Raw genomic sequence first — 8053 nt, 5'->3', positions numbered from 1 at the left:
AGAGTGTGTAGGATCATCAAACCAGAATTGTCGAATACCCGATGGTATTGAACTTGGCAAAAAAGTCAGTGGTACATGTGCTACAGTCCTAGATGGTTATTATGTGGATTCCATTATTTGTGTTTTCATTGGATTTGGTTAGTGGTTCTTTCTTGGTCTAAAATTTAAAAAGTTACAGGATGAAGGACCATCTTCGTAGAAGTACAGAAGAAGTAATTAATGTATACACTACTGGACATTCTAAGAAAGTAAATCTCATTTCTTTTTGAGAGGTTTTTGCTCTAGGGAGCGTGAACTTGCCAGAAAGACAGAGACAGACAGAGAGACAGAAAGGGAGAAATCACCCCCTGGGAGGATGGCCACACCACAATACCTTCTCCTCCATTCTCCTTTTGGGATCTTGGGCACACAGACACACACACACACACACACACACATGTCTGGTGTGAGTTTAAGCCACCGAGTACGGGACTCGAACCACGGACAACTACATGGAAGTCCAACGACACAGCCATTATGCCAATTGCTGGTCCAAAATTTAATATAGTTTTAATTCAGAGAGTTAAGATCATTGGTGCACATGAGTATAAAATATTATTTTAAATAAGAAAATCACTAATATAAAAATGCCAAATGGTTGAAATAATAAAGACCTCTCTGTATATTTGGTCATTAAGAAAAAAAGATGTTGAAAAAGAATGCAGACTATTTTGTGCATAGGAGCATATCATAGTGCTAAGGACCACCTCTGTCACTTAACACCTGTAATTCTGGATAAGCTACTTGGCATCTCTCTGCTAGTTTCTTCATCTGTAACATAAGCATCTTATGTTACCTCTACTACAGGTGTGTTATGAGGATTAAATGAAGTAATACCTGTGAGTGCATGGCAAGTAGTTAATGCTTTAAAAATGTTGTTTAAGAAAATGAAATATGGGATTTAAAAATTAGCATTTCCTATGCAAACCATGCCATTCTTCCTTAAATATAAAGTCCTGTCTTATATGCAATGGCATATTACTCCAGGGAGAGACAGATGGATAGACAGATAGAGATAGATAGATAGATAGATAGATAGATAGATAGATAGATAGATAGATAGGTAGATGATAGATGATAGATAGATAAAGATATATGGTATGGATGACAGAGATGAGAGATGATGATAGACACATAGATAGGTAATAGGTATGATAGATAAGATATTGTTCCTTTTGGTTACAGCAGAAGAAAAATAAAAGGAGTGTATGGAAAATCAGAAAACCTCTCAAGATTTCATCTTTATAATTTTCAAACTCTATCACAGCTTTAGACATCTATGCTGATTCAGCTGGTTACTTTTTCCATTAAAATAGAATACATGTCTTTCTAACTTTAAGTCCTTAAGTGCTTTCTGAAATCTAGATAAAATTATTTTCAACTACATCTGTGACTGTCAACAAGGTCCATTTAAACCATATTTAACAATAATTCTGGTTGTAATGATTAGATTCTTAAAAAGTAAAGGTGGTTCAAATAGTACACATATAGTACGGATCCTGAGCCCATAATTTCAACATAGATATCCTTAATTTGAGGAAATGAACATAAAAGGAAGCCTGAGAAGGAAACAAAATGTCAACCACTGAAATGACAGAAGTTAATAGTGATAAACAAACAAAAAGAACAGAAAATATCTTTTATTATTGTCTACTTTGATTTTAGCTCCTACAAAACAAGGTTTTAGCATTAGATCACCTGTGAGGTATGCACTTCTGGGTATGCTGTTTGAGAGATTTCTATATGGTAAAATATATTTATGATAAGTGAGGACATGAGGGTCAAATATTCCTTAATATGTTTGCTCATGGGCCAGCAAGTGCTGTGGTGGTTAAGGTGCTGAACTCCCACATAGCCAACCGTGGTTCAGGTCCCAGAACTGGAGGCTTGAAAATCACGCCAGGCATGTGTACGCATACCCAAAATCCCAAGGGGAGAATAGAGAAGGGAGTGTGGCATGATCATCCACCTAGGAGTGATTTCTCACTTTCCCTCTCACAGTCTCTGTCTCTCCCTCTCCCTCTCTTTGGTGAGTGCACATGCCCTATGACAAAAATCTTAAAAATACATATGTTGGGACAAGCAGATGGCATAGTGGTTTTGTTGCTGGACTCCCACATGGCTGACCAGTTTCAAGTCCCTGAGCCGGAGGCTTCAAACTCATTTCAAACTCATGCTGGGCATGTGTGTGTGTGTGTGTGTGTGTGTGTGTGTGTGTGTATACCCAAATTCCCAAGAGGAAATGGAGAAGAACGGATTGCAACATGGCCATTCCCCCAGTGGGGTGATTCCTCATTTTCTGTCTTCTGCATCTCTCCTGCAAGTGCATGTACCCTATAGCAAAAATCTCTCTTAAAAAAATTATATGTAGTTTACTTATAAGCATGAGAGAAACCCTTCATGTCTCATATTCCAGTATTTTAAATATCTTATTCCCTGAACTTTCATGAAGGAAGGAAACACATCCTTCAGAGTTACCATCTCAAACTCTTACAGTACACAGGAAAGAGTTAAATATACTTTACATCTCTTTACTCATTCTCTGACAAAGTGCATGTAAACTACTTTTCTTTTTTTTTGTTGTTGTTATCTTTTTTCTTTTATTTTTTTTTTCATTTCACTTTCTTCCATACATTCAATCACATTATTATTTGTCTTACAAAATGGATGTTTAAACAGGTGAACATTTCTCCCTAGTACTGTTGGATAAAACTACGAAATATCTTCAACAGATAATACCACATCTCTTTATGCCATTAATGCTTTGCCTCCCTGTCCCTCCCCCAAATGTCCTTCCTCAGATCCTCGTCTAATTAAGGACCATTGCTACATTGATGAGAAGAAATCCTGAGTAATAAAACTTTGTAAAAATGAATATGGCCTTGAAGTATTTACTTTAAATAAATACTACATCTTATTAATGACCGACTGCTTGAATGACACTTGATAAATGAATAATGAAGAGTTGTCATCTGCAGTTGTTTCGCTGTGTCTTAAATAGGCTTGGGTAACAATGTGCTGCTTCAGCAATGTCAGCCTGCATCAGCCGCTGCGCTGAAAACACCTGGAAGCCATGAATTCACTTCCAGAAAACTACGACTCAGGACACGTTCACTCTCTGTTACATCTGACCTTCACTTTCTTCACTTCTCCCTATTCTATTCACCATTCCCAGTATCCACATACAAACATTTAATTGCCAAAAGGTATGTATGGATCAAATATTTCCTTCAAGAAATAGGGCTTCTCTTGTAATACGCTGTTTGTTGAAGTGCTGTGCTGCTAGCAGAACATGATGTAGAAGTATAATGTAGAAGCAGTATTTACTGTGTTAGCGAATCCAATGTCCCCTCTGTCATGGACTGGATCTGATCAAGGTCTAATTTGGTCTTCATCGGCAGCACGGAACATCAACTAAACATCAGTTTGGCATAAAGACAGACAGATTCATATTTGAGGTTTCAACTTAGCAACTTCCTCTGTCTGCCTTCACAGTCATAACCTATGATCAAAGACATTGTTTAACACTGGACATATTTCTACTTTTCATTGTCACAGCCTCTTGACTATATTCCTACGCCTACCAAGATTTCCTTCTTTCTGAAACTGGTCATTCTTCTCAATACTAGGAACATATGGATGAGACTTTGTAAACTAAGTATTTTGCTTTGAAATCCCTTTTTGATATCCTCCCATGAGGTCATTAAAATGGACCGTATTTTCCCCAAACTATGATTTTGTTATGCTTTTTTAATGGAAAGGAAACCTGACCAACTCCACATGCCACTTTTCTGTTAGATTGATATAAAGGTAATTGCAGTTTTGCATTGTTGAAATTTGCCTTTTGATATTGGATACATTCTTAAATATATGTGGTTATGTTATACATCATTTTAATGGGCATTTCTCATTTTTTTAGGTAATGATTTATTAACTTGCTCTTTATTTTACATGTATTTTAGACTATGGAAATTATATCAGACAATTGCTTGAGCTCAAAGCGGGTCATAAACCAGTGAAGACAACTTGCAACATAAGCAATTCATTGGCCCAAGAATTGTTAATGAACATTACAGCACAGTGGTGGTTCAAGAAGTTTTGCAAAGGATGGGACCAGCAGGTGGCACGGTGGTTGAGGTGTTGGACTCCCACATAGCAGACCATGGTTCAAGTCTCGGACCTGGTGGCTTGCTCTCTCACTTTCTCTCTCCTTCTCTCATCAAATTAAAAAATAATAACAAATAAAATTAAATAAATAGATTTTTTAAAAAAGAAGTTTTGCAAAGGAGACAGGAGCATTGAAGATGAGGAGCATAGTGGCCAGCCATTGGAAGTTGACAATGACCAACTGAGGACAACAATCACCGAAGCTGATTCTCTTCCAACTATACAAGAAGTTACCAGAGAACACAGCGTCAACCATTCTATGGTCACTTGGCCTTTGAAGCAAATTGAAAAGGTGAAACAGTTAAGTAAGCGGGTGCCTCATGAGCTGACTGAAAACTTTTAAAATAATCATTTTGAATATCATCTTCTCTTATTCTACACAACAAAATGAACCATTTATCAATTAGATTGTAATGAAAGGGGCATTTCATATGACAACCAGAGATGACCAGCTCAGTGGAAAGACCCAGTAAAAGCTCCAAAGCACTTCCAAGGCCAATCTAGCACCAAAAAAAAGGTAATGGTCATTGTTGGGGGAGGGGGGTTGATCCACTACAGCTTCTGAACCCTGAGGAAACCATTACCTCTGTGAAGCATGCTCAGCAAATTGATGAGATGCACCAAAAACTGCAGCCAGCACTGATCAACAGAAAGGTCTCAATTCTTCTCCAGAGAAACAGGTGACCACATGTTGCACAACCAACGCTTCAAAAATTGAAGAAATTTGGCTACAAAATGTTGACCTCTCGCCAACCAACAACCACTTCTTCAAGCATCTGAACAACTTTTTTCAGAAAAAAATGCTTCCACAACCAGCAGGATGCAGAAGATGCTTTTCAAGAATTCATAAAGGGACCAGAAGATGGTGTAATGCTTACATCGCTGGACTCCCACATAGTCAACCATGGTTCGAGTCCTAGACCTGGTGGCTTGAAATTCACACCAGGAGCACGTGCATGTATGCCCAAAATCTCAAGAGGAGAATGGAGGAGAAGGTATCACAGCATGGTCATCCCTCCAAAGGGTGATTTCTCATTAGAAATTAGATTTCTCTGCCTCTCTCTGTCTCTCTGGCGAGTGCATGCACCCTGTAGCAAAAATCTCTCTTTTTCAAAAAAAAAAAAGAAAAAAAAAAAAGACAAAGGAGAGGTCATCAAATCCCAATGTATGGATTTTTAAACTAAGGAATAAACAAATTTATTTCGTGTTGGCAAAATGTGTTAATTGTAATGGTTCTTATTTTGATTAATAAAGATAATGTTTATGTTTGAACATAGTTAAAGTTATTTTAAATTTATGGTCCAAGGTGGCAATTGCTTTGCACCAACCTAATAAAATGTCCTTTTTCTTCTAAGAAATCACTGCTAACCATACGCCTAAAAAAATGTGTATATCTTTCTCTTCATAGTCTTGAGATAAACATAATATTCAAGAGAATTTTTTAAGAGGTTTTTGTCTTAGGGCATGTGTGCTCACCAGAGAGAGAGAGACACACACACAGTGAAAGCAAAAATGAGAAATCACCCATGAGGGAGTGGACATGCCACAATTCCTTCTCCTCCATTCCCCTCCCAGGGTCTTGGGCATGCACACATGTTCCTTGTGTGATTTCCAAGCCACCGGGTATGGGACTCAAACCACAGTCAGCCATGTGGGTGCTGGCCTCAACATTCAAGATAATTTTATGACTAGCATACATGTTACAAACAATGGGAACAGCTTTCAATTTTAAAAAAATGAAAATATCAGGACCAGCAGATGGCATAATAGTGACCTTGCTGGACTCTGACATAAGCCAATCACAGCTCAAGTCCCAGACCCAGCAAATCCCAGAGGAGAATGTAGGAAAAGAGATTGCGGCATGACCATCTTCCTTGGGAGGAGTAGTTTCTCGCTTTCTGGCTCTCTGTCTCTCCAGTGAGAGCAAGCACCCTATAGTAAAAATCTCTCTTAAAAAAAGATGATAATATAAACATACCAAACACCACTAACATTTACTAAATATAATTTTATCCACTACAAACCAGCACAATAACAAAATAACCAGGGTCAACAGACTTGCAAAACTAGTCTGCTTAATAACACTGTACCATGGAGAAAGCTGTTAGCATAATTATTCTGTTTCTGACCCAGTTTACACTACATACTTTATATACTAGGTAAATCTTTGATCCACTCGCTAACTCCATATGGATTACTGCTGCTGGCAACGTTTACCAAAAACGTCATCTATTTTAAAGGTCTTACGAAGTTTTGCAAAGTGTTCTACTGATGTTTATTTCACACCTGCTAACACAATCCTTCCTTTGTGGTGCTCTGTTTAGTTATTTTGAAAACGGTATCATAACATAGCAGAAACACCTGTCATTGCAAGATGATTTTTGCTTAATTTTAAGCTGGAGTTAACCTCATTTTTATACACATAGTGGGAAATGTTATTTGATAGAGATTTCACACTGTGAGAAGTCTGTAACCACTCATAAAAAAAGCTATTTTTTCCTTATTATTATATATAATCTGAGAATAAGTTCTGATAGAAACAATATATGAATAATGATCTACTATTCTCAGGAAATGGAAATAGGCCATATTACAGACATGGAATTTACTGTCTAACTTACACATACTGGCTACTTTTAATCTTTTACTGCTTTCTGTCAGAATGATAACGTGCCTTATGTTTTGTTCAAAAGAACAAAAAACTGTTTTTTTGTTTGTTGTTTTTATTTAAAATGATACTTTAGAGAAAAACAGTCTTTGGAGTTAGGCATACCTGATTTAATGCTTTTTGAAATATGGTAAATCAAGTTACCTTCCTAGGCTTAAGTTTCCTTTTCAATTAATTTCCACTCAAATATCCAGTTTACAAATTTTAAAATATTGATCTCTTAAGAGACATCATGAAACAAATATAAAAATCGCAACTAGCAGAATGTCACTTTTGATAATTGTTGTCAAAGCATTGTATAAAATAGTTTAGCCAAAGAGAACAAATTGTAATTATTTTTTCACCAGAATGTTAGAACTTGAAAAAAGCTAAGATCCACCTAATTCAATACTTACAACATCTGAAAAAGGGAAACTAGAAACTACTAGACTTAGATAATGTACCCTCAGTGATCCATTTAATTAGCAGTTCAACTGAGGTAAAAACAGACCAGTTTAATCTTAGTCAAATGATTTTTATCACCAAACTACATTATACCAACATATGTTAAATTCTGGAAAACATATTTTTAAAATATAATACCAAGATTTTTCTTAATATCCTTAAGTACCTAGTTTAAAAATGCAGAATTTCTATATGTAATATTTATTGTAATTTATAATTTACAAACAATTATTATACATCTGTGTAGAGTTCACTACAGTTTTTAAAAGTGTGCATATGGTGTGCAGCAAACAAACTGAAGAGATAAACACATTTACCACCTTCAGCTTTTCATACTGCATTATGTTGTAAGCATTCGAAATGTGCTCTATTGGTTATTTTGGAAATACACATTGAATTGCTAATGACATTCTTTACTGTGTAATACAGTTCTAAATAAAAACAATTACGCTTCCGTGAATTATTTAAAATTTCGGGTAGTTTAACTAACTTTATAAGCTATCAAAATGTGAAGAAAAACTAAGATGCTCGTCGGTCCCTGTCATGTGAAGAGATATTTTACTCTTTGCAATGCTCACAATTATGGTCATCATTCAACACTGCCGTTGCTAGGAAAGATGAAACTATTTAAACGAGCTCTTTACTTCAAACCTCAGCCTCTACTTTATTAGTGTAACAGCACTGGATTCTAAAATCAATAGGCATTTGGCTTAAATACACAAAATGTGGAAGTAT

At 36.2% G+C, this 8053-nt stretch overlaps 1 protein-coding gene and 1 pseudogene across 1 annotated transcript in view; one reads left to right on the top strand and one right to left on the bottom strand.

Moving 5' to 3' along the window:
• Nucleotides 1-220, top strand: part of LOC114006116 (acetyl-coenzyme A transporter 1 pseudogene) — a 566-nt pseudogene extending 346 nt beyond the window's left edge.
• Nucleotides 1-8053, bottom strand: part of LOC114006117 (regulating synaptic membrane exocytosis protein 1-like) — a gene marked incomplete at its 3' end in the record, with an annotated part of 286386 nt that overhangs the window by 18909 nt on the left and 259424 nt on the right. The gene's annotated exons all lie outside the window — the stretch shown is intronic.

Source organism: Tupaia chinensis, unplaced genomic scaffold (assembly GCF_000334495.1).
Source record: "Tupaia chinensis unplaced genomic scaffold, TupChi_1.0 Scaffold145685_1, whole genome shotgun sequence".
Classification (NCBI taxonomy): Eukaryota; Metazoa; Chordata; class Mammalia; order Scandentia; family Tupaiidae; genus Tupaia; species Tupaia belangeri.
Note: the sequence above shows the minus strand (reverse complement) of the source record. Positions and strands in the feature narration are given on the sequence as shown.